Source organism: Amblyraja radiata, chromosome 5, assembly GCF_010909765.2.
Source record: "Amblyraja radiata isolate CabotCenter1 chromosome 5, sAmbRad1.1.pri, whole genome shotgun sequence".
NCBI classification, from domain to species: domain Eukaryota; kingdom Metazoa; phylum Chordata; class Chondrichthyes; order Rajiformes; family Rajidae; genus Amblyraja; species Amblyraja radiata.
The window spans coordinates 42,633,835-42,658,280 of NC_045960.1; the positions used below are offsets into that span (position 1 = coordinate 42,633,835).

General features: G+C 47.9%; 1 protein-coding gene across 2 annotated transcripts in view; it reads right to left on the reverse strand.

The window, feature by feature from the left end:
- The window catches only part of cib4 (calcium and integrin binding family member 4), a 67,754-nt gene that overhangs the window by 40,871 nt on the left and 2,437 nt on the right, over nucleotides 1-24,446 (reverse strand). The window lies entirely within an intron of this gene.

Here is a 24,446-nt window from a genome sequence, read left to right on the forward strand (position 1 = left end):
CAAGATGGATTCAACAGTGGCTGAATGGGAGATGCCAGAGAATAATGGTGAATGGTTGTTTGTCAGGTTGGAGGCCAGTGACTAGTGGGGTGCCACAGGGATCTGTGTTGGGCCCACTGTTGTTTGTCATGTACATCAATGATCTGGATGATGGTGTGGTAAATTGGATTAGTAAGTATGCAGATGATACTAAGATAGGTGGGGTTGTGGATAATGAAGTAGATTTTCAAAGTCTACAGAGAGATTTATGCCAGTTGGAAGAGTGGGCTGAAAGATGGCAGGTGGAGTTTAATGCTGATAAGTGTGAGGTGTTACATCTTGGCAGGACAAATCAAAATAGGACGTACATGGTAAATGGTAGGGAATTGAAGAATGCAGGTGAACAGAGGGATCTGGGAATAACTGTGCACAGTTCCCTGAAAGTGGAATCTCATGTAGATAGGGTGGTAAAGAAAGCTTTTGGTGTGCTGGCCTTTATAAATCAGAGCATTGAGTATAGAAGTTGGGATGTAATGTTAAAATTGTACAAGGCATTGGTGAGGCCAATTCTGGAGTATGGTGTACAATTTTGGTCGCCTAATTATAGGAAGGATGTCAACAAAATAGAGAGAGTACAGAGGAGATTTACTAGAATGTTGCCTGGGTTTCAGCAACTAAGTTACAGAGAAAGATTGAACAAGTTAGGGCTTTATTCTTTGGAGCGCAGAAGGTTAAGGGGGGACTTAATAGAGGTCTTTAAAATGATGAGAGGGTTAGACAGTTGACGTGGATAAGCTTTTCCCACTGAGAGTAGGGAAGTTTCCTACAAGGGAACATGACTTGAGAATTAAGGGAATTAAGTTTAGGGGTAACATGAGGGGGAACTTCGTTACTCAGAGAGTGGTGGCTGTGTGGAATGAGCTTCCAGTGAAGGTGGTGGAGGCAGGTTCGTTTTTATCATTTAAAAATAAATTGGATGGTTATATGGACGGGAAAGGAATGGAGGGTTATGGTCTGAGCGCAGGTATATGGGACTAGGGGAGAATACGTGTTCGGCACGGACTAGAAGGGTCGAGATGGCCTGTTTCCGTGCTGTAATTGTTATATGGTTATATGATGCAGAAAATGTGAGCCCAATCATTTCAATGGAGAGTTTATAGCCATGAAGAAGAAAAAGAACATTTTGATAACATGGATCTTATTTAAATTAAATAATATTTAAAAGCATTTTGTGAAATTTAAAGAAAACATGTAAAAAATTCTCAATATTCATTTTTTGTCACATTCAAATAAGTGAAAAGTTACACCTCAGATCCCTTTAAAATGTTTCCCCTCGCTCCTGTAACCTATGCTCTGTACTTTTACACTTCCCTACCCTGGGAAAAGATTGTGGCTATTCGCCTATCTATGCTCTTTATAATTTTATAAACTTCTATGTCGCCCTCAGCCTCCTGCGCTCCAGGGAACAAAGACTCCAACTGTCAAGCCTCTCCTGATAACTCAAACCTTCCCGTAAGATCCTCCTAAATCTTTTTTGCATTTTAATGACTGAATGTACACATTACTCCAAAATTGGCTTTCCCAACTTCTAGTACAGCTCTAACACATCCCAATTTCTGTGCTTAATTCCCTGATCAATGAAGAAAAAAAGAAGTTGGTAAAGCCATATTTGGAGTATTGTAGAACAAAGAGAAGAAGAGATGCAAGTACGTATTTCCTTGAAAGTGGCGACACAGACAAGCTGGTGAAGAAGGCATATGGCATTCTTTCCTTCATAAGTCACAACAATGAGTAGAGGAATTGGTATACCATGTTACAACTGTACCAGACATAAGTGAGTAGAAGCAAGGAACTCACTTGGAGAGTCTGAAGAAGGGCCTCGACCCAAAACGTCACCCATTCCTTCTCTCCAGAGATGCTGCCTGTCCCGCTGAGTTACTCCAGCAGTTTATGTCTAATCACGGATCAGTATTGCCCAAGGACCAAAATCAATTGGCAACACTCCATAATTTAAATATACAGTGCATTCATGAAGTATTCAGACCCCTTCACTTTTTCCACAATTGTTAAATTACAGCCTTATTCTAATATGGATTAAATTATTTTTTTTTTATCATCAACCCCATAATAAAAAAGCGCAAACAGGTTAGAATTTTTTTTTTTTTTTTTTTTTAATATTTTTTTTTAATTGGAAGTACAGTAAATTACAGTAATACACAACACATATATCTTATTACATTTGTTGTACCACTTCGTTTTTCGAGCTTTAAAAAAAGGTAGAAATAAAAGAAGTAAGGAAAGTGAGCAGGAATCATGAAGGTGCAGGAAAGTGTTGAGAGAAGAGAGCCCCTTAGGGAAGAAGTTAGAGAAGGAAGTAAAGAAAGAAAATAGACCCTAGAAAGAAAAGAAAAAAAAGGAAAAACAATCGCTCTATTATAACACAAAACTCCGCAAAAAAGGATATAACAACCGTGTTTTTTTAAATTTTTTATTTTATACCCCCCGTTACCAGATCCTGGTACCATTTATATTTTAAATTACTATTGCACCTTATGCTTGTAATATTTCCATAAATGCAGACCACGTCTTTTGGAAGTGGTCTGCTTTGCCTGCTAGGAGGAGTCTCATCTCTTCCAGGTGTAGTGTTTCGAACATGTTTGAAATCCACATTTTTATTGTTGGTATTGGAGCATTTTTCCAAAATTTGAGTATAAGCTTTTCCCCCATTATTAGCCCGTAATTAAGTAAGTTCTTTTGAAACACGTTTAATTCGGGGTTACCTTCCGATATTCCAAAAATTATCCATTCTGCTTTTGGTACACGTTTTATTTTAATTAATTTTGTGAAGATTTCAATATTTCGTTCCAGAATTTTTGGATTTTTATACAAAAAACAAGAGTGCGCTATGGTAGCTTCTTGTGACTGACATTTATCACAAATGGGTGAGACATTGGGGAAAAGTTTATTTATTTTAGTTTTTGAATAATATAGTCTATGTCAGTGGTTCTCAAATGGGGGTACGCGTACCCCTGGGGGTACGTGAAGGCACTCCAGGGGGTACGTGAGATTTTAAAATATATTTTTAATTTATATTTTTGCGCTGGTTAGGGGGTACTTGGCTGAAAAAATATTTCACAGGGGGTACTTGGCTGAAAAAATATTTCACAGGGGGTACATCACTGAAAAAAGGTTGAGAACCACTGGTCTATGTAATTTTTTAAATTTTAGTTAAGAGTATGTCGTACATTGATCGAGCATTTATGCAGATATAGTAAGTGTTTATCCCAGCTCTCTTTTGACATTTTTATAGCTAGTTCTTGTTCCCAGTCTCTTCTAATACCATCGGTTGTAGGTATTTCTATATTTAAAATAATGTTGTATAAGTATGATATTAGATTTGCTGATTCAGCCTTTTTGCGAAGTAATTAAAAATAAATAACTGAAATATAACATTTACATAAGTATTCAGACCCTTTATTCAATACTTTGGCATCTTTGGCAGCGATTACAGCCTCAAGTCTTCTTGGGCATGATGCTACAAGCTTGGCACACCTGTATTTGGGCAATTTCTTCCATTCTTCTCTGCAGATCCTCTCAAGCTCTGTCAGGTTGGATGGGGAGCGTCGATGCACAGCTATTTTCAGGTCCCTCCAGAGATGTTCGATCGGGTTCAAGTCCAGGCTCTGGCTGGGCCACTCAAGGACATTCACAGACTTGTCATGAAGCCACTCCTGCGTTGTCTTGGCTGTGTGCATAGGGTCGTTGTCCTGTTGGACTGTGAACCTCCTCCCCAGTTTGGGTCCAGAATGCTCTGGAGTAGGTTTTCATCAAGGATCTCTCTGTACTTTGCTCCGTTCATCTTTCCCTCGATCCTGACTAGTCTCCCAGTCTCTGCCGCTGAAAAACACCCCCACAGCATGATGCTGCCACCACCATGCTTCACCGTAGGTATGGTATTGGCCAGGTGATGAGCGGTGCCTGGTTTCCTCCAGACATGACACTTGGCATTCAGGCCAAAGAGTTCAATCTTGGTTTCATCAGACCAGAGAATCGTGTTTCTCATGCCTTTTGGCAAACTCCAAGCGGGCTGTCATGTGCCTTTTACTGAGGAGTGGCTTCCATATAGCCACTCTACCATAAAGGTCTGATTGGTGGAGTGCTGCAGATATAGTTGTTCTTCTGGAAGGTTCTCCCATCTCCACAGAAGAACTCTGGAGCTCTGTCAGAGTGACCATCAGGTTCAATTCAATTCAATTCAATTCAACTTTATTGTCATTGCACAGATACAAGTATGGGTACAACGAAATGCAGTTTAGCGTCTGTTCGTAGTAATAGTGCAATATAGAAATAAAAATACAGAATAAGCAAACAATGTGGACGGAGAGACTGGAGAAAACTATCGGCGGGACTCCGAGTTCAGCAATGTGATAGTGTTGTTGAAGAAGCTGTTCCTCATCCTACTTGTACGAGACCTGAGGCTTCTGTACCGCCTCCCTGATGGGAGGAGGGCAAACATTCCATGGTTAGGGTGGGAGGGGTCCTTGATGATCTTCCCGGCCCGTCTCAGACACCGTTTTCGGTGGAGGGCATCCATGGCAGGGAGCGGGGCACCGATGATGTACTGAGCGGTTTTCACCACCCGTTGTAGTGCCTTCCTGTCAGCTACGGTGCAACTGCTGTACCATACCGTGAAGCAGGTGGTCAGGATGCTTTCGATGGTACAGCGGTAAAAGTTGGTCAGGATCTGGGGGGACAGGTGAGCTTTCTTGAGCCTCCTCAGGAAGTAAAGGCGCTGCTGTGCTTTTTTGATCAGTTTGGAGGTATTGAGGGACCAGGACAGATCCTCCGAGATGTGTACCCCGAGGAATTTGTAGTTGGAGACGCGCTCCACCTCAGTCCCGTTTATATGGATGGCGGTATGTCTGCCCCCTCTGTTCTTCCTGAAGTCAACAATAATTTCCTTTGTCTTCTTGGAGTTGAGGACGAGGTTATTGTTGGCACACCAGGCTGCCAGGTGCTGGACCTCCTCCCTGTAGGCTGACTCGTCGTTGTCACTGATCAGTCCTACCACCGTGGAGTCGTTGGCAAATTTAATTATGGCGTTGGAGCCATTCTTAGGGATGCAGTCATGGGTGAAGAAGGAGTAGAGGAGACCCTAACAGACTGTGGTCTGTTGGTGAGGAAATCCAGTGTCCAATTGCAGAGGGAGGGGGAGGTGTCTTGGACACCTCCCTAACCAAGGCCCTTCTCCCCCGATTGCTCAGTTTGGCCGGGCGGCCAGCTCTATGAAAAATACTGGTGGTTCCAAAGTTCTTCCATTTAAGAATGACGGAGGCCACTGCGCTCTTCGGGACCTGGAATGCTGCAGAAATTATTTTATACCCTTCCCCAGATCTGTGTCTCGGAGATCTGTGGACAATTCCTTCATCTTCATGGCTTTGTTTTTGCTGACATGCACTGTGGAACCTTATATAGACTGGTGTGTGCCTTTCCAAATCATGTCCAATCAATTTCATTTACCACTGGTGGACTCCAATCAAGTTGTAGAAACATCTCAAGGATAAATAATGGAAACAGGATGAAACCTAAGCTCAATTTTTAGTTTCATAGCAAAGGGTCTGAATACTTTGTAAATATGATATTTCAGTTGTTTCCTTTTAATTACTTTGCAAAAATTTCTAAACACCTGTTTTTGCTTCTTCATTCTGGGGTATTGTGTGTGGACTGATGATAAAAAAAATAATTAATCCATTTTAAAATAAGGCTGTAACGTAACAAAATGTGGAAAAAATGAGGGTGTGTGAATACTTTCTGAATGCACTGTATGTGCATTTCATACAAGCTCTTGCCCTATCCAACGTTTCAATTGGTGCAATCTGTACAAATAAATGATTTTTATAATTCCACATCAAAATTGGAAGCAAGTCAGCAAGCAGCGCCAAGAAAAACGACTCAGTAACATAACTTTGCCTATTACTGAATTACTTGATGACTAAGTATCATTACTCCATCTCATCCTATCCTCAATTGACCTCCAGACGGAGGCAATTTTCAATAGGAAATTAGGAGACATTGATCGATAGCCTGATTTCCCTTTCCTAGCCTAGAGGCCTGAGGTTAATTATAGAATCTAACGGGCCTGTTCCACTTGGCCGTCATTTGTGCGCCATTTACGCGACCTGGTAGCGTGTAGGTAGCGTGTGGTTAGCGCGGGACGGGCGCATGGAGTGGCGTGGAGGAGTGTGGTGTTGCGAGCGGTATCGTGCAGCACTCCAGGATTTCATTCTGAGCGAGATCTTCGCGCACCACCGGTCTGTCGCGTAAATGACGGCCAAGTGGGACACCCTGGCGTGGTGCAACGTCTCACCTCCAACAGCAGCAGAAGCAGGCAAGTGATCGCCGAGCTCGGCCTGGGGCTCACGGCCGTTGCGGATCTGGATTCAGACTGAAGAGTCTCAACCCGAAACATCACCCATTCCTTTTCTCCAGAGATGCTGCCGGTCCCGCTGAGTTACTCCAGCTTTTTGTGTCTATCTTCAAATGACGTCACATGCTCCAGACGGCTGTGCAGACGCATGATGACGCGCGCCACCGTCGCGCGTCAGTCACTACCGGCCTGTCACGTAAATGACGGCCAAGTGGGACAGGCCCTTAAGTGGTATCCTGGGTTTAGTTAACTCACAGATCCTGAATCAAACTAGATCTTCTGATGCTTATATCATATTACAATAGTAGTTGGTGGATTAATAATTGTTTTGTCATTAAACAGTGTAATATAGGGATGAGGCTTCTCGCCGGGCCGCGGACTGCGAACGTGGCCGGATGCCTTTATCAAGGCGCCGTGGTCTCGATGTCTCCCAGATGGCCGCGGAGAAGCCGGAGCATCACGGGTCAGTCCAGGCCAGAGCCTCGCGGATCGGAGCCAGTGGCCGACGGAGCTTGGGTCAGCGGAATTCGCGACTGACAGAGCCTGGATTGGCGGAGCCCTCAGATGGGGCCTGGGTTTGTGCAACGGAGACCCCAGGTTTAACACACCTGATCAAGATCACTGGAGATTGCAACAAATCTCATATCGACCAACACAGCACAAAGATACTCACATACACAACACTCCACTACACCACACTGGGGTGGCACAGTGGTGCAGTAGTTGAGTTGCTGCCTTACAGCACCAGAGATCCGTGTTCGATCCTGACTACGGGTTCTGTCTAAAGAGAGTTTGTACATTCTCCTGTGACCACGTGGGTTTTCTCCAGGTGTTCCAGTTTCCGCCCACATTCTGACCATGGGCAGGTTTGTAGGTTAATTGGCGTCTATAAATTGTCCCTAGTGTGTAGAATAGAACAGGTTTAGTTTAGTTTAGAGATACAGCGTGGAAACTCTAGGGACAATTTACAGAAACCACTTAACTTACAAACCTGCATGTCTTTGGATGTGGGAAGAAACCAGAGCACCCGGAGAATATCCAAACGGTTACAGGAAGAATGTACAAACTCCATACAGACACCACCCATAGTCAAGATCGAACCTGCAACTCTGGTGCAGCAAGGCAGCAACTCTACTGCTGCATCACTATGCTGCCCCAATGGATGATCGTTATTCAGCACAGACTCGTTGGGCCAAAGGGCCTGTTTCCATGCTGTATCTCTAAATTAAACTAAACACCACACTACACTTCACTAGACGCCACTGCACTGCACACACCCTCATCTATCCTGGGATATGTGGCAAGCTGCAGAACTCAATGTTGAAATCTCCAAATAACTTGTTACTTTTTCAGTTTGTATCAAGACTGACCATTTTTTGTATGTTTAAGAAAGAACTGCAGATGCTGGAAAAAAAATGTTGTCGACCATTTTTTGTATCATAATTTTGGCTGAGTTTCGCCATTTTTGTAGTTTGGCCTGGTGGGCGTGTTCTACATCCTCTCATTTTCTCAATTATGAGGAAGATTTTTGAATTTGAAGAATCCACTGTTCCTCTTTCTGCTGATGCCATACCTGCTGAGCATTCCCAGCATTTTCTATTTCAGATTTTGATCATCTGCATCATCTTTTTTAATCATAAGCACAGTTGGTGCAATATTCAGAGGTGGGTAGGTAGCGTTTTCAGTGAGTTGAGGCTACACTCATGGAGGCAATCATAGTAATTTCTTCAGCATTCTAAAAGATCGCCCATCTCAAATATTGTGCCATCGATTTGGAGGGAATGGAGTTCAAAGTTTTGCATTCACTGTACTTCATTTGCCATTGCAGCCCCAGTACAAAAGTAGCCAGTTGAGGGATATTTACCAGATTTATGGTTTTTGCAAAAATATTTGTTTTGTGGGAAATGAACAATGATGACACGAATGAATGCCAAGGAAAAATTATGTGTTTGTCGACGGCGATTGCCAGACATAGTAATTCTAACTTGTTATACAAAAATCTGCCTGTGTAGTGGACAGTTGTTCTGGCTAGAGTCTGGACTGCCAAAACTGGGGAAGTAGGAATATGAAGAGAATCTTAATGCTATAAATCTCATTCTGACAGCATAGCTAGAGAAGACCTCACTACATTTCCATACATCTGTCCTCAACCTCCTTCTTCTGTTGTTGATGTAGCTGATGGAGGTTGCACATTTTATGTTAGTCATGGTTATGTAGCGAGCAACAACGATAAAGCATCAGGCCCTCTGTGAACACTTCAAGCTTCTTCCTAAGCAGCCAAATAGTTGAATTTCGCCTTGAGAACCCTGAAGGAATTCTCAAAAGGATCTAAGTTGTCTCATGGTTGTGAATGTAATTTCAAACGACCAGGAATGGAGAATGTGTTGTGAGTGTCAGCATCCACCACGTTTATGGTAAATGATTACAGGTTCTCACTACCATTTAAGTGTAGTTTATTTTCCTTCAACTCCCTTTCTAATCTTAATATCTATTATTTTAAAGTCATGTCCATTTATTAATGATTTTTGTTCCAAAGGAAATCCATCCATATTAATAACATTATGTTCATAAAATCTAGGAGCAGAATAAGGCCAGTCAACCCATCAAGACTACTCCGCCAATCAATCATGGCTGATCTATCATTCCCTCTCAACCCCATTCTCCTGCCTTCGCCCCATAATCCCTGACAGGTTCAAGTTCAAGTTCACATTTATTGCCGCATGCACCAATTCAGGTACAGTGAAATTTGATTTACCATGCAGTCACACAATCAAAAAGACCACAATACACAATAGAATATAACATGAACATCCATCACAGTGGAATCAACATTCTTCACTGTGGTGGAAGGCAATAATGTTCAGTCAGTCCTCCTCCTTTGTTCATCCGTGGTCGGGGCCATGAACCTTCCGCAGTTGCTGCTACGGACGGCCCGATGTACAGGTCCTCTCGTCGGGATGCTCGAAACTTTGACGTTGGGACAGACGGACACTCCGCGGCTTGGAGGTCCCGGATCGGCCGCTTCCTAACAGAGACCGCTGCTTCACGATGTTATAGGCTGCAGGCCGGCGGTCGCTCTTCTTTGGCGATCCCCGGCGAGGGATCCCAGACTCCGCGATGGAAAGTCCACGCCGCACCTGCGGCTAGAAGTTCCGCAGACCGCGGCTTCAGGATGTTAATAGTCCGCGGGCCAGCGAACGGAGCACTTCTTCTGGTGATCCCCGGCAAGGGATCACCCGGCTCCGCGATGGAAAGTCCGCTCTGCACCCGCTGCTGAAGCTTTGGGCCCGACTCTGGGAAAGGTCGCACCAATCCAAGCTGTCAGGCCGCGAGGGAGGGCGAAAATGCGACAAGGAGAAAAGTAACATTCCACCAAGGTAAGTGACTGACAAACAGTTTCCTCCTATTTCCCCCACACTAAAACACACTTTTAGACACAGTAAAAACAAAAGAAAGTCGAAAAGAAGAACAGCTGCGCGGCGCCACCCAGTGGACTATTATATGGACTGTATATGGACTCCATTACAAATTAAAAATATGTCACTTTTTCAGGCCGCCTCCCCCGTGGCCTAACAGCATGGATCGGCGCCGACTTTCCCGGAGACGCGCCCGGAGCTTCAGCGGCGGGCGCAGCATGGACTGTCGGCGCGGAGCGGGTGAGACCTCGCTGGAGGGGAGCGCTCCGTTACGCTGGCCCGCGGCAGCCGGCAGCCTGAAGCAGCGGTCTGCAGACTCCAGCTGGTGCGGCGTCTACAGCCCGGGATCTCACGTTGGGGACCCGGGTGGAAGCTTCCACCACCGGCCCGCGGCCATCTTCTACCGCGGGCGCGGTATGGACTTAACATCACCCCAGGAGGGGAGCTTCGACCGCCGGCCCTGCAGACTGTGGTGCTTCCGGCTGCGGCACGGCAGGTACTTTAAAACTTTGACCGCCGGCCTGCGGCCTACACCAGCCTGAAGCCGCGGTCTCTGGTTGGGAAGAGCCGATCCTGGACTCACCTTGACTTTGACTTTGTCCCTTACCATCTGGACGCCCGCAGCAACGGCTGTGGAGGGTGGTGGTCCCGACCACGGGGGAAAATGGAGGAGGACTGGCCAAGCTCTGTGCCTTCCACCACAGTGATGAATGCTGTGGTGGATGTTTGTGTCAAATTTTAATGTGGTTGTGTTCTTTATTATTGTACCGCTGCTGGCAACCCAAATACCACCGACCTTGGTTGTGTGGCAAAAAAATTATTTCTATTCTATTCTATTCTCTATTTACGGCCTCCACAGCCATCTGTGGCAATGAATTCCACAGATTCGCCACCCTCTAACTAAAGAAATTCATTCTTATCTCCTTTTTAAAGGTACATCCTTGCTATGACCTCTGGTCCTAGACTCTCCCACTAGTGGAAACATCCTTACCACACTCACTCTATCCAGGCCTTTCATTATTCGGTAATTTTCAATGTCCCTCAAACTCCCTCACCTTCTAAACTCCAGCGAGTACAGGCCCAATGCCTACGCTCATCATATGTTATCCCAATCATTCCTGGGATCAATCTCGTATCTGCACTATATATTCCTCAATTAGAACTGCCTGCAGTTTTATCTGTTCTAAAGAAAATAATTCCAGGTTAACCAATCTGTTCTCTTAGCTCTATCCCTTCTAACATCTTTGTAAACTTTCTGTGAACCCTTTTTGGTAGATATTATATCCATTCTGTAAAGTGACAACCAGAACAGTATAGCGATTCCAAGTATGGCTGTATTACTTTATTTATACAATTCGCAGCTCTGTTATTTCATGCCTAAAACATAAAGCATTGTTGGTTCATTTCACTACCTATTCCAATTGTAGGAATCTGTGGATAACCACTGCAAAGTCGCTCTGTCCACTCCTTGGATCATCCCCCTCGCCGATTGAGGTACAGGGGCGTTGGTCTGCCACGGGGTTTCCAGACCTCCCTGGGTGTGTGCTCTCGCTGTGGGTGGTGTGCTCTCGCTGTGTGGATTAAAGACTACTGTTTGAACCTGCCTGGTGTCTGGCCTTTTCCTGACCTCATCCAGGCTGCTACACTGTTGACCCCGCCATTCATCACGCGTCGTGATGGATAGCAACGCCGTTGCACTTAAGCTCCCTACTCTGTGGACCGAAGAGCCTGACATCTGGTTCCAGCAGGCAGAGGCACAATTTGCTGTGCGAGGTATTACAGCGGATGAAACAAAATACTATTACGTGGTCAGCGCGCTTGACCAAGCGACTGCGAGGCGAGTTAAGCCTTTCCTCAGAGCCCCCCCCCCCCCCGTTAACTAACAAATATAGGGGCCTTAAGGAATTCCTTATCAGGAGGTTTGGCCTTGGTGAATCTGAGCGGGCAGCTCGGATTCTCCGAATGGACGGCTTGGGCGACCGCCAGCCGTCTGCCCTCCTAGAAGAAATGCTCACCCTAATGGGGGACCACGATCCTTTTTTTCTATTTAAATTCGCTTACCTGCAGCAGCTCCTGCCCGACATCCTCCTGCAGCTCGCCAGGGATCCCTTTACCAACATGCAGGCGCTGGTCGAGCAGGCCGACGAGCTCTGGATGTCTCGCCAGCGGGACCTGGAAGCTCTGACCGTCCTTCCCGCGGCATTTGGAAGCTCACAGCAGTCTCCGCTACTCACAGTCGGCCCCCCGCGGCAAAATCCGGCCGCCATTGGGCATTCCACTGCAGGCACGTCCTTCCAGCACGGCATGCCTGCAGTTCCATCCAACGGCAGCAAAGGTCGCTGGCGTTCAAACCAGCCAAATTGGCTTGCAGTTCCATCAGACGCCAGCAGAAGGGGTTGGTGCTATTACCATCGTCGCTGGGGAGCTGCAGCCAGGCAATGTCGCTCACCCTGTTCATTCCTGGGACACTAAGGGGCCGGTTGTCAGTGATTCCTTCGGCGGCCGGCAAAATTAATCGCGTCTTCGCCAGGGATCGCCGCACTGGAGGGCGATTCCTCGTGGACATTGGTGCGGAAGTGAGTGTTCTGCCTCCCTCCATCGCTGACATCCGTGCGGGCAAACGGGGCCCCCTCCTCACCACGGCGAACGGGAGTGCTATTCGCACCTACAGGTTTCGCACCATCTCCCTCTACTTTGGCCGCAGCTCCTTTTCGCAGGAGTTCGTCATTGCCGACCTTTCCCAGCCGCTGCTGGGCGCCGACTTCCTTCGAGCCCATTCACTGTTCGTGGATGTCAAGCGGCGGCGCCTGGTGCACTCCGTCACGCTGGAGCCAGTCTTCCTCCGCATTGGTGATCCCGTATCACGCCCTGATGGCCCCCTGTCGTCCGTGGATGCGACTTTCGCACGCATCCTGCCGGATTTTCCGGGCATCCTTGAACCCCACTTCCGCTTCTCCACCCCCAAGCACAGGGTGAAGCACCATATCCCTACTACCGGCCTGCCTGTGCACGCCCGGGCGCGTCGTCTCGCGCCAGACATGCTTCGTCTGGCTCGCGAGGAGTTCCGCCTGATAGAGGCGATTGGCATTGTGTGTCCCTCCGATAGCCCATGGGCGTCACCGCTCCACATGGTCCCCAAGGCGGGCGGGGGCTGGCGCCCATGTGGGGATTACCGTCGCCTGAATGATGTGACCGTCGCCGACAGGTACCCAGTCCCGCACATTCAGGACCTCAATGCCCATCTGGCCGGAGCATCGGTATTCTCCAAGGTGGACCTCGTGCGAGGGTACAACCAAATTCCGGTCCACCCCGACGATATCCCGAAGACGGCCATTATAGCGCCATTTGGAATATTCGAATTTGTACGGATGCCGTTTGGGTTGAAGAACGCTGCGCAGGCCTTGCAGCGGCTTATGGACTGTGTGTGCCACGGCCTGGACTTCGGCTTTGTATACTTGGATGACATACTCGTGGCCAGTCGCTCACAGCAGGAGCACTGCATTCATCTCCGTCGGCTGTGTCAGCGCCTCAGCGATTTTGGTTTGTCCATCATCTCATCCAAGTGCCGTTTCAGGGTGACGGTTGTCGACTTCCTCGGCCACAGCGTAACTCCACAGGGGGTGGTGCCTCTGCCGGCCAGGGTAGACGCTGTCCGCAGGTTCCCCCGTCCGACCAGTTAGGGGCCAACAGGCATTTGTGGGGATGGTCACCTTTTATCACCGCTTCCTGCCGGCAGCGGCCGCAGTCATGCGACCGCTTTTCCACCTGATTGCTGGTCATCCCAGGGAGGTTGAGTGGTCCGTGGAAGCAACAGAGGCATGCGAGAGGGCTAAGGAGGCACTGGCTGAGGTCACGATGCTTGTCCACCCACGAGATGATGCCCCAACCGCCCTGACGGTGGACGCTTCTGAGGTTGCGGTTGGGGCAGTGTTGGAGCAGCTCGTTGATGGATGCTGGCAGCCACTCGCCTTCTTCAGCAGGCATCTCTGTGGTGCTCAGCGCCGTTACAGCGCTTTCGACCGCGAGCTCCTTGCCCTGTATCTCGCCGTATGCCATTTTCGCTACTTCCTGGAGGGGAGGCGTTTTACTGCATTTACGGATCACAAGCCGCTAACCTTCGCGTTCGCCAAGGTTTCAGACCCGTGATCTGCCCGGCACCAGAGGCAGTTGGATAATGTGTCTGAGTACACCACCTCCATCCGTTCTGTTGTGGGCAAATTCAACAGGGTGGCCGACGCCTTATCGTGACCTGCAGTCCACGCGGTTCTCCAAGTCGCTGAGGGTATTAATTATTCTGCCCTGGCAGCCGCTCAGCTGGTCGATGAGGAGATGGCCGCCTATCGTACGGCAGTTTTGGGCCTGCAGTTGGAGGACGTTGACTGTGGTCCTGTGGGCGCAACGTTGCTGTGCGATGTCTCCACTGGAGTTCCGCATTGCATCGTCCCCATCGCCTGGCGGCGCAGGGTGTTTGAGGTGTTCCGTGGGCTTGCGCATCCCTCCATCAGGGCGACAACGGCCCTGGTAGCCTCGCGCTTCATGTGGCACGGGCTGCAGAAGGAGGTTGGACATTGGGGCGCACTTGCATCCTGTGCCAGTCCGCCAAGGTGCAACGACACGTGCGTGCGCCGTTGCAGGAGTTCACCATCCCTCGGCAGTGGTTCGACCACATTCACATGGACATCGTGGGGCCGCTGCCGCCATGCCAGGGCATGACCTATCTATTCACCGTCGTGGACCGCTTCACGCAGTGGCCTGAAGCCATTCCGCTACCTGATTCTTCAACGGCCACTTGTGCTCGAGCCTTGGTGGCGCACTGGATCGCCCGGTTCGGGGTGCCACTGGACATAACATTCGACCAGGGGCCTCAGTTCACGTCGGAACTGTGGTCGGCCATGGCACGCCTCCTGGGTGTTCGTCTACACCACACGATGGTGTATCATCCGCAGGCGAACGGCCTGGTGGAGCGGTTTCACCGTCAACTCAAGGATGCCCTGAAGGCACGGCTCAATGATCCAGACTGGGTGGACGCTCTGCCGTGGGTTTTGCTGGGGATCCGCACTGCACCGAAAGAGGACTTGGCCTCCTCCTCCGCCGAGTTGGTCTATGGCTCCCTGTTGACGGTGCCCGGGGAGTTCATCCCGCCGGCACAGGGCCAGGTGGAGCAGCCTTCGGACGCTCTGCAACGTCTTTGGCAGACGGTGGGCAAGTTGGCGCCGGTCTCGTCATGGGTTCTTCCGTCCGCACATACTCTCTGCTCTGGAGGACTGCCAGTTCATCTTCCTGCAAAGGGGTGCTCATCGGACACCTTTCCAGCGGCCGTACAAGGGTCCCTTCCAAGTCCTAGAGCATGGCTCTTCCACATTCGTCCTAGACATGGGGGGTCGGCATGAGTGTTTCGGTTGCGCGGCTGAAGCCAGCACATATTGATATTGATCAGCCGGTGCTGATAGCGCGCCCCAGTAAGCGAGGGTGCCTTCTGTCTAGGGTACCTTCTTCTCTGGCTACTCCGTCCCCTGCACCTGTTGGTCAATTGCCTGTTCCTGTGCCAGGCATGGTCTGCACCCGGGCTGGCCGCCGTGTACGCCCTCCTGTCCGTTTCGTGCCTCGGGTACTTGGGGGGCGGGTCAGCCTGTGGCAGTCCCTGGGAGGTAGGCCACTCCTTGGATCATCCCCCTCGCCGATTGAGGGACAGGGGCGTTGGTCTGCCACGGGATTTCCCGACCTCCCTGGGTGTGTGCTCTTGCTGTGTATGGTGTGCTCTCGCTGTGTGGATAATGATTACTGTTTGAACCTGCCTGGCGTCTGGCCTTTTCCTGACCTCGTCCAGGCCGCTACAACTTCATTAAGATCTTCTTGCAGTCCCAGAGGTTTCTTCCTTACGATCAACCAAATAACTAGCTTGTATCATTCACACTTTTCTTAATCCCTATATTTATCAAAATGCTTTATTATACCTCATTAAAAGGGTACATTCTGGCTGTTGGAATGGATAACAGATGTCAATTAAAGATAGTTAACAGATAGCAGATAGTTAATTAAAACACAAAGTGGTTGAAGAAATCAGTACATTAGGAAGCATCTGTGGGGGGGAATGGACTGGCTATGTTTCGGGTCAAGAAGATGTGGACTATCAAAGAGCTGAACATTATTGTTGCATTTCTATCACATGACGTTAATATATTTAGAGAAATATGTCATTTCTATAGTGATATATCCTTTTATGCACCTCAACATTCTTAACTGTTGCAGCTGCACGTTTCCTTTTGGTTCTGAAAACAAGCTCTTAGGCAAACCCATTAGAAGATATATATAAAGGCAATTAGCAAAATCTTCAAACGACTATTTCAGTCTATTGGGATTATTACACTTGCATCTGCTTCAGTGTGATTTAACGTAACATTCACTGAGTAAGCACAGTGATAAGGGTCTGTAAGGTTATGTATCTAAGTCAGGTACTTGTTTGCAGCAAAATAAAATGCTAGATGTGATCCTCTAAGTGTGTTGTTATTGAAATAAACTGGTTTTCCTAGTTTAACTATGATACAAGCTAAAAAGGAATTGACACTGGGAAAAAAATCAAAGTGTTACGTAATTGTGGCGTGTGATGGTAACAGGAATTAAAAAAACCTTTATATTTATCCTCATTGTGAACATGATATTAGTTGTGACTTATTTTCATTGAAATCTTACTTGTTATTTAGCACACTTAACCACTTAGTTATACACTGTGCATCAATATTGGGAACAGGTAGTCCCTCTATTATTGAAATATTGCAAAATACCTTGTACGAGGTTCTAATCGCGGAACAATATTTAATTAGTGGAGCAGAGACAGCAATATATTTTTAACATCCCACAGCCCACCCACAGGATGCAAACACACTCTGAAAAAAATGGTTTGGTAGATCCCTGTGGTGGTAAACTTACAAATTACAATGGAATTCTGTAAAATATGCACCACTGGGGGGCAGGCAAGTCTTGGAAACCAAGAATGATGGAAAATAGAAATAGAGATTTATGTGAAGTAGACAAGCCAAACTGGGAAACAGTTTAAAAAATGATATGATAGGATATGGAAGCTTTGAATACAGGTGCACAACCTTTTATCCGAAGATCCAAATAACGAAAACCTCAGAATAGCGGACATTTTTTCGGTCCTTGAAGAAAGGCCCTTGAAAACGTTCACCGAGGGCGGCCCGCAGAGGTGACAGCGGAACCTCCGGTCGGTCCTCGAAGAAAGGGCAACTAAATCCCCATTCATAAAAGAGAAGGTGAGGGTATATTGAGCGCGAGGGTTAATAATTAACAATATGCTGCTGCCTGCCCGCTGAGTTAAAACGTTCCCACGGTAGACTCACGATACACAGTGTATCGTGAGTCTTGCGTGGGAACTTTTTAACTCAGCGGGCAGGCAGCAGCAGATTGTCGCTCCCTTCAGTTTCACCCCACCTACACCCCTCTGCTTCCCGGCCATGTGTGTGACCCCTTCCCTCCCCTCTCCAGCTCCCCGCCCATTGCACCGGCGCGGGGGCTTTGCACTGTCTTCACGTCGGCGATGCCAGCAGGTCAGTGCCAGTCACCGGAGACGTCAGGACCAACGGGACACCGACCCCCAGGCCCACTGCAAGCACGGAGATCCCAGAGACCCACAGCCAGCAGCAGCCCAGCCCCGTTCCAACTCCAGAGGAAAACTGCAAACTGGCCGGAGATGTCAGGACCACCAGAAACCGTTCCCCGATGGGCCGCTACGGCGACAAGTGGCAGTTCGCCCACAGCCCGAGCTGCGCCCCCTCATCGGGACACCGACCCCCAGGCCCACTGCAAGCACGGAGATCCCAGATCAGCAACTCCAGCCCAGCCCCGTTCCAACTCCAGAGGAACACGCTCCCCGTATGGGCAGAAGCTGATGGTGTGCAAGGGACGTCTTGTTCTTGGGGTCGCGCAGCTCGGTCTGTGGGCGAACTGCCACTTGTCGCCGTAGCGGCCCATCGGGGAGCGGATTCCTCTGGAGTTGGAGGGGGGTATTGTGCTGTTTGATCGCCCCCTACTATCCCAGGGACAGGGAGACAGGACGTTCACCGAGGGCGGCCCGCAGAGGTGACAGCGGAACCTCCGGTCGGTCCTCGAAGAAAGGGGAACTAAATCCCCATTCATAAAAGAGGTGAGGGTACATTGCGCGGGAGAGTAGGAATCCCAAGACAAAGTTGAGTGAGCGTTCACCGAGGGTGGCCCGCAGAGGTGACAGCGGAACCTCCGGTCGGTCCTGGAAGAAAGGGGAACTAAATCCCCTTCATAAAAGAGAAGTGGAGGGTATATTGCCCAGGAGGGTATATCGCCTACCTGGAAGAAACCGGACATTTTTTCCAGGATGTCGTCTGCACACCAAAGCTCACTAAAGCTCACGTTTGGCGCTAAACATGGCACGCCAAAGCTCACGTTTGCCGCCAAACGCACGTCGCCTCTGCTGCACACGGATATAAGAGTGTGAAAATGTCACCTTAGGCCGCCTAAGGGCATGTAGCCCCGCTAGGGTGACATGAGTGCGAGAGGTGATTCAATGCTGCGGTCACATTTACAAATTCAGGAATTCATTCAACACACTGCATTTCATACAGACATTTATTCTGCAAGAAAAAACTACATTGAAGACTCAAACTCACGACCGAGGAACTGCCGGGATCAAGGCGCAAACTCGCGACCTTGCGGATATGAGCCGAGCACTCTACCACTGAGCCAGCCATTAAAATCTACGCTAAAAAATTTCCATTCCGAAGGCCGACAAATTCCGAATTACGAAAATTACGTGTCTGGTCCCAAGGCTTTCGGATAAAAGGTTGTGCACCTGTATATATTAATTTGGAAGATTATCGACAATAATAAATAGCAAGTCAATGAAAAAGCAGAGTGTTTGAAAATATATAAAACTGTTCTTAGAATATGGAAACTTGTGGAAATGTGTCAACTTGTGAACACACCCAGTCCATAACAGAAATCAGCCTCTCTACCATTGATTCCATCTACACCATGCTTCCTCAGAAAAGCAGCCAATATAATTAAGAACCATTTAGACGCCGATCATTCCGTGTGCGGATGTGGCGTTGAAGGACGAGAAGCCGAAGAGAAGAGGTGGAAGCCAAATAACCGATCGGAAACAAAGCCGAAAAGCCAACTAACCGAAAGGGCAGGACGCCTAGAAGCCAACTCACCGATAGGCCCCAATGCCGAAAAGCCAAATAGCGGACATGATGTCGCCGGGGGGCAGGACTTGTCAGCAATTGGTCCAGACCCCCGCGTCCATCAGATTACTGGCCTGGGGAGACGGGAGGGTGGGGGTCATTTTCGCACACAAGACCGCCCGGAGCTGAAGGGTGACTGGCCACCAAGGTGACAGCCCCCACTCTCCCACGGCCACGGCCGTTCTCCGCCTAGTCTGCCCCGTGCGGCCGCACTGTGAGGGGCTGTGGGTCGGCAGCGCAAGGACACGCACGGGGCCGGGTGGAGCAGAGCTGGGGACAGTCTGGTCCCTCTGCCCACCCAGAGTCACTGACCGCAATGCACCGCCACTGGATCCCTACCTCCACACCAGGGTGATTCACCCCTGACCCCAACCCACACACAGGGTGATTCACCCCCGACACCCTCACAGGGTGTCCCCCCCCCTCCCCCCCAGCCGCGGAGACAGACGGCCCGGGGCATTGGCAGCCATAGTAAATCACTTTTAAAACGTGGTGGGGGGGGGGGGGCACAAATTCCCTGGCGGGCCGATGACAAGTGTGCATGACAGCGAACAATTGTATCTCCTCCCGCTCTCCCCCCTCGTAGTGCCTTCATTGTTACACCGGCCAACATTTCGGGATATTATATGAATTTTTTTTTTTAATTAAACCCCGGGCGGTCTTCTGGGCAAGTTGGGTCGAAGGGTCCACAGTGTATCACTCTATGACCTGCTATGTTTATAAGCACGGCTGCCTCCATGCTGAAAATCTCCAGCGCCAGTATCAAGAGATACTTTCACGTGACTCCACTAATGCAGAGCGGCTATGGAGGTTGGCAAAACTGGCACTGACTCCATGTGAAAGATCAGCACCTACCAACAATGAAGCCACTATGAAATCAGCTGCCACATGCCATTCCCACGGGACGGGGTTTTAGCTCGGCATTAATAATCAAAATAGAGTTACATTGATTTAAAAACAAAAATGTTACATGTATAAATAGTTCTTACATTCAGGAACCTGGTTAATTAAATGGTGGGATTATTTCCCTGTCCTAACTATGCCTTTGCTTTAGCCGGTGGTTACATCTATTCCATCCCTCCCTCGCAAAGATGTGAGATTTCATTAAGAACACACTTGGATGAATAGATGCAAGCGGCATGTAAACGCCTAGCGTCTCTTCCATGCATGCAATACATGAAGCCGATGAGACAACTGTCACACCAAAGATAGACACAAAATGCTGGAATGACTCAGTGGGACAGGCAGCATCTCTGGAGAGAAGGAATGGGTGGCGTCACCCATTCCTTCTCTCCAGAGATGCTGCTTGTTCCGCTGAGTTACTCCATCTATTTGTGTCCATATTCGGTTAAAACAGATTACAGATTATCTGGTGTTTTGTGCGTGGGAGCTTGTTGTGTGCGTTACGCAGGCAACCAGACGGTATTACTGTGTTAAAACAATAAATCAAATGTGCTTCTTGTTGTCAAGGGGGGAGGGGGGAAGTGGGAGGAGATAAAATTATTTGTTGTCATGTACACTTGTCATCGGCCCGCCAGGGAATTCGTGTGTCCCCCATGTTTTAAAAGCAATTTACTTTGGCTGCCAATGCCCCAGGCCGTCTGTACCCGCGACCGGTGGGGGGGGGGGCGAGGGCGAATTACCCGGTGTGGTTGTCGGGGGGTGAATCACCCCGTGTGTGGGTCGGGTTCTGGGGGTGGGGGGGTGAATCACTCTGGTGTGGGGGTCAGGGTCCGGTGATGGTGCATCGCGGTCAGTGACTCTGGGTGGGCGGAGGGACCAGATGGTCCCCAACTCTGCTCCACCCGGCCCCGTGTGTGTCTATGCGCTGCCGACCCACAGCCCGTCACAGTGCGGCCGCATGGGGGCGACGAATTGAAGAGCGGCCGTGGCCGTGGGAGAGTGGGGGCTGTCCCGAGGGATGTGCTACTTTGGCCGCTTACACCTTGGTGCTCGGGTTCAGAGTGCCCAGTCACCCTCCAGCCCTGGGCGATCTTGTGTGGGAAAATGACCCCCACCTTCCCCGTCTCCCCCGGCCAGTGATGTGATGGATGCGGGGGTCTGGACCAATCGCTGACAAGTCCCGCCCCTCGGCGACATCATGTCCGTTATTTGGCTTTTCGGTATTGCGGCCTTTCAGTGAGTTGGCTTCGAGGCATTGCAGCCTTTCGGTGAGTTGGCTTTTCGGCATTCCGGCCTTTCGGTGAGTTTGCTTTTAGGCATCCCGCCCTTTCGGTTAGTTGGCTTTTCGGCTTCGTACACTTTCGGTTATTTGGCTTTTCGGCTTCGTACGCTTTAGGTTATTTGGCTTTTCAGCTTTGTTTCCGTTCGGTTATTTGGCTTCCACTTCTTCGCTTCGGCTTCTCGTCCTTCGACGCCACGTCCGGGTAACGATCATTCTTCCCTCTCCAATTAGGTAGAAGATACAAAAGCTTGAAAACACACACCACCATTTTGAGAATAACTTCTTTCCTGCTGTGGTCAGGCTCTTGAATGATCCTCTCATATCCTATGGATTATTTCCTAATCTCCTAATCTACCTAGTTGCAGCCTTTGCACTTAAAAACAAATCTAGACTTACTGTGAAGAGACTCAGGTTCGATCCTGACTACAGGTGCTGTCTGTACGGAGTTTGTATGTTCTCCCTGTGATCACGTGGGTTTTCTCCAGGTGCTCCCATTTCCTCCTACATTCCAAAGTCCATCAAAAGGTTTATAGGTTAATTAGCTGTAAATTGACCCTATTAAGAGGATACAATTAGTGTACAGGTGATTATTGGTTGGCGTGGAGTGGTTGGCCTAAGGGCCTGTTTCCACACTGTATCTTTAAACTAAACTAAACTACTGATAGCTGCTCCATGAATCCATCATGCATGTTCCAAGTGATGAGTGAACCTGACGCCTTGTGCACGAGGCAAACTGGAAAAGAGTTTGAAAGATTTGACAGGGCAAAGATATATTAATTTTCCATAGGAGAAGACAACTTTTCCTTCACAAAACTAATGCTAAAGGAATAACCACTATCAGAGATCACCAATTCTTAATTCTCTTAGTTCATGACTAGGGATTGTATGGTGGGAGATGGCAGTTTACAATATTGTATAAATAGCTATATGGATCTCAGGCCTGGAAGACGGTTTGTACTGGGAAAGATGGATCAGATTCATTTTACTCTGCGATGGCTGTACATATTGTTGATGTAGATATCATTTGGTCACCCAATCTAATGTAGATTTTCTTTACTATTGGATATGTGTATCTTGCTGCATCAAAAAAAATGCAACCACTGAACAATCCTTTAAATGGTAATTAATACTCATAATTCCTTTTAATCCCCCTTCATTAATTTAAATTCTGTTTTTTTGTGATTGATGCATGCATGACTTTAACTTGAGCATTATGCCATGAAACCACTGGGAAATTGCTCCCATGAATTACTTCCAGCTCAGAAGTGGCAGCTGGAACCCACAACATTTCAAGCACTAGGTCTCATCATCCCTAATTACGTAGAACATGCATGATGGCTCACAAAGCAGCCATCAGCAGACAAGATGGAGAGGCATTAGGCAAAGTATATTTTAGGAAAGTTTTGCAGGAGAGGGGATCTAATGCAGCCTGTTTTCATCCATCAAAAATGGTTTCCTGTTTAAATTACTGCTGCCGCCTCAACCCAAATGTACTGCTGAGAAAGACTTGGCATTTCCATGTTTATACCTTGATTTACTATGCCAACTTACATAAATACAACGACCCGATTAGTTGAGACCCTGATTATTCTTCAAAACCGTATGGTTATTATAGTAATGATCTTCTTATAGAGGTGTATAAAATCATCTGGGAAATAGATAGGTTGAATGCACAGTCTTTTACCCAGAATAGGGGAATCGTGAACCATAGGTTTATGGTGAGAGAGCTAAGATTTTGTTTAGACTAGTTTAGTTGAGATAGTTTAGTGCGGTTTAGTCTCGTGTGGAAACAGGCAAACTCCACACAGACAGCACCCACAGTCAGGATCGAACCCGCGTCTCTGGCGCTGTGAGGCGGCAGCTCTATCACTGCGCCACTTTGCCGCCTCTAATAGGAACCTGAGAGATAACATTTTCACACGGGGATGATAGGTAAATGGAACAAGCTGCCAAAAGAGGTAGTTGAGGCAGGTACTATTAACAACATTTAAAATACTATTGGACAGGAACATGGATACATAAGGTTTAGAGGGATGTGGGCCAAACACATAGAGCACCTTGGTCGGCATGGGCAAGTTGGGCTGAAGGGCCTGATTCCATGCTGTATGACCCTATGACTAAGGTTATCATACAAAATGTGTTTCTTATCTTGCTTCATGATCAGAGCCCTTTCAACTACCTGTATTCTAGAGGTAGCTGGTGTGAGAGTATCAGTGTCCTGGGAAACCGCATAGTGCATGCTCATTGTTAAAGGGTGGACATTGTTAAAGGATGTATCTAGATTAAAAAGTATATACATTGAGAGCCAATACAGGAAGGTCATCATGTGCATCAAGAGGAAACAATTCCATTTGGGGTCATACCTTGTACAAAGGACCAATGCTGTGGTTGTTGGAAGACAATTATACCAGCCATGGGACTTCCTTGCAGAGTTTCTCAGGACAATGACCTTGGCCCAGTGATCCATCAACAGCTTCATCAGTATCTGTCCTTCCATCACGTCAGAAGAGAGGATGTTTGCTGCTCATCTATTCAAAATTCGTCAACAAATGTAGTAATCCTCGCTGCATGCTGCTAAACGTGAAAAATGTTCAGGCAAGGCCTGACAAATTTCAAGTTGCATCTGTGCCACAAAAGTGCCAGGCAATGCACAATCTTCAACAAGCAAGAGTCTCAACAGTAATCCTTCAAAAAGGTAATTCAGCATCATCTTCCTGGGCAATTAGGGATGGGCAATTAATACCGGCCTTTCTATTGATACCTCATCCTAAACATAGTAATACTGTAGAGATTACTGAAGCCTGAAGAAACACATATCTGCGATTTAACCAGTTATCTGAAGCTAAAAGATACGCCTCCTTTCAAGAAGGTACTTTCAGGAAAATGGCAGCAATTGTGGAATAAAAAAGAATTATCTTAAGTACGATGTCATGATAGTCTCCACCTTAGATCTTACCAAATCTTTCAAAGGTAGACTGTAGTGTAGTGAAGTCAATTGTCTGAACAACACGAATATAGATAAGTGACTTCTACATTTATAGTGTACTCCGATAAAGCCCATCACATATGTACAGTTGAGATTCTGTGTATGCTTTCACAATGGTACCTATAAAAGCTAAATCTTCAAGTAATCTCAGTTCCACTCTTCACTGCATCTTCTCACTGATGTTTTGCATTCTATTCTTGTTCACAATAATTGCATT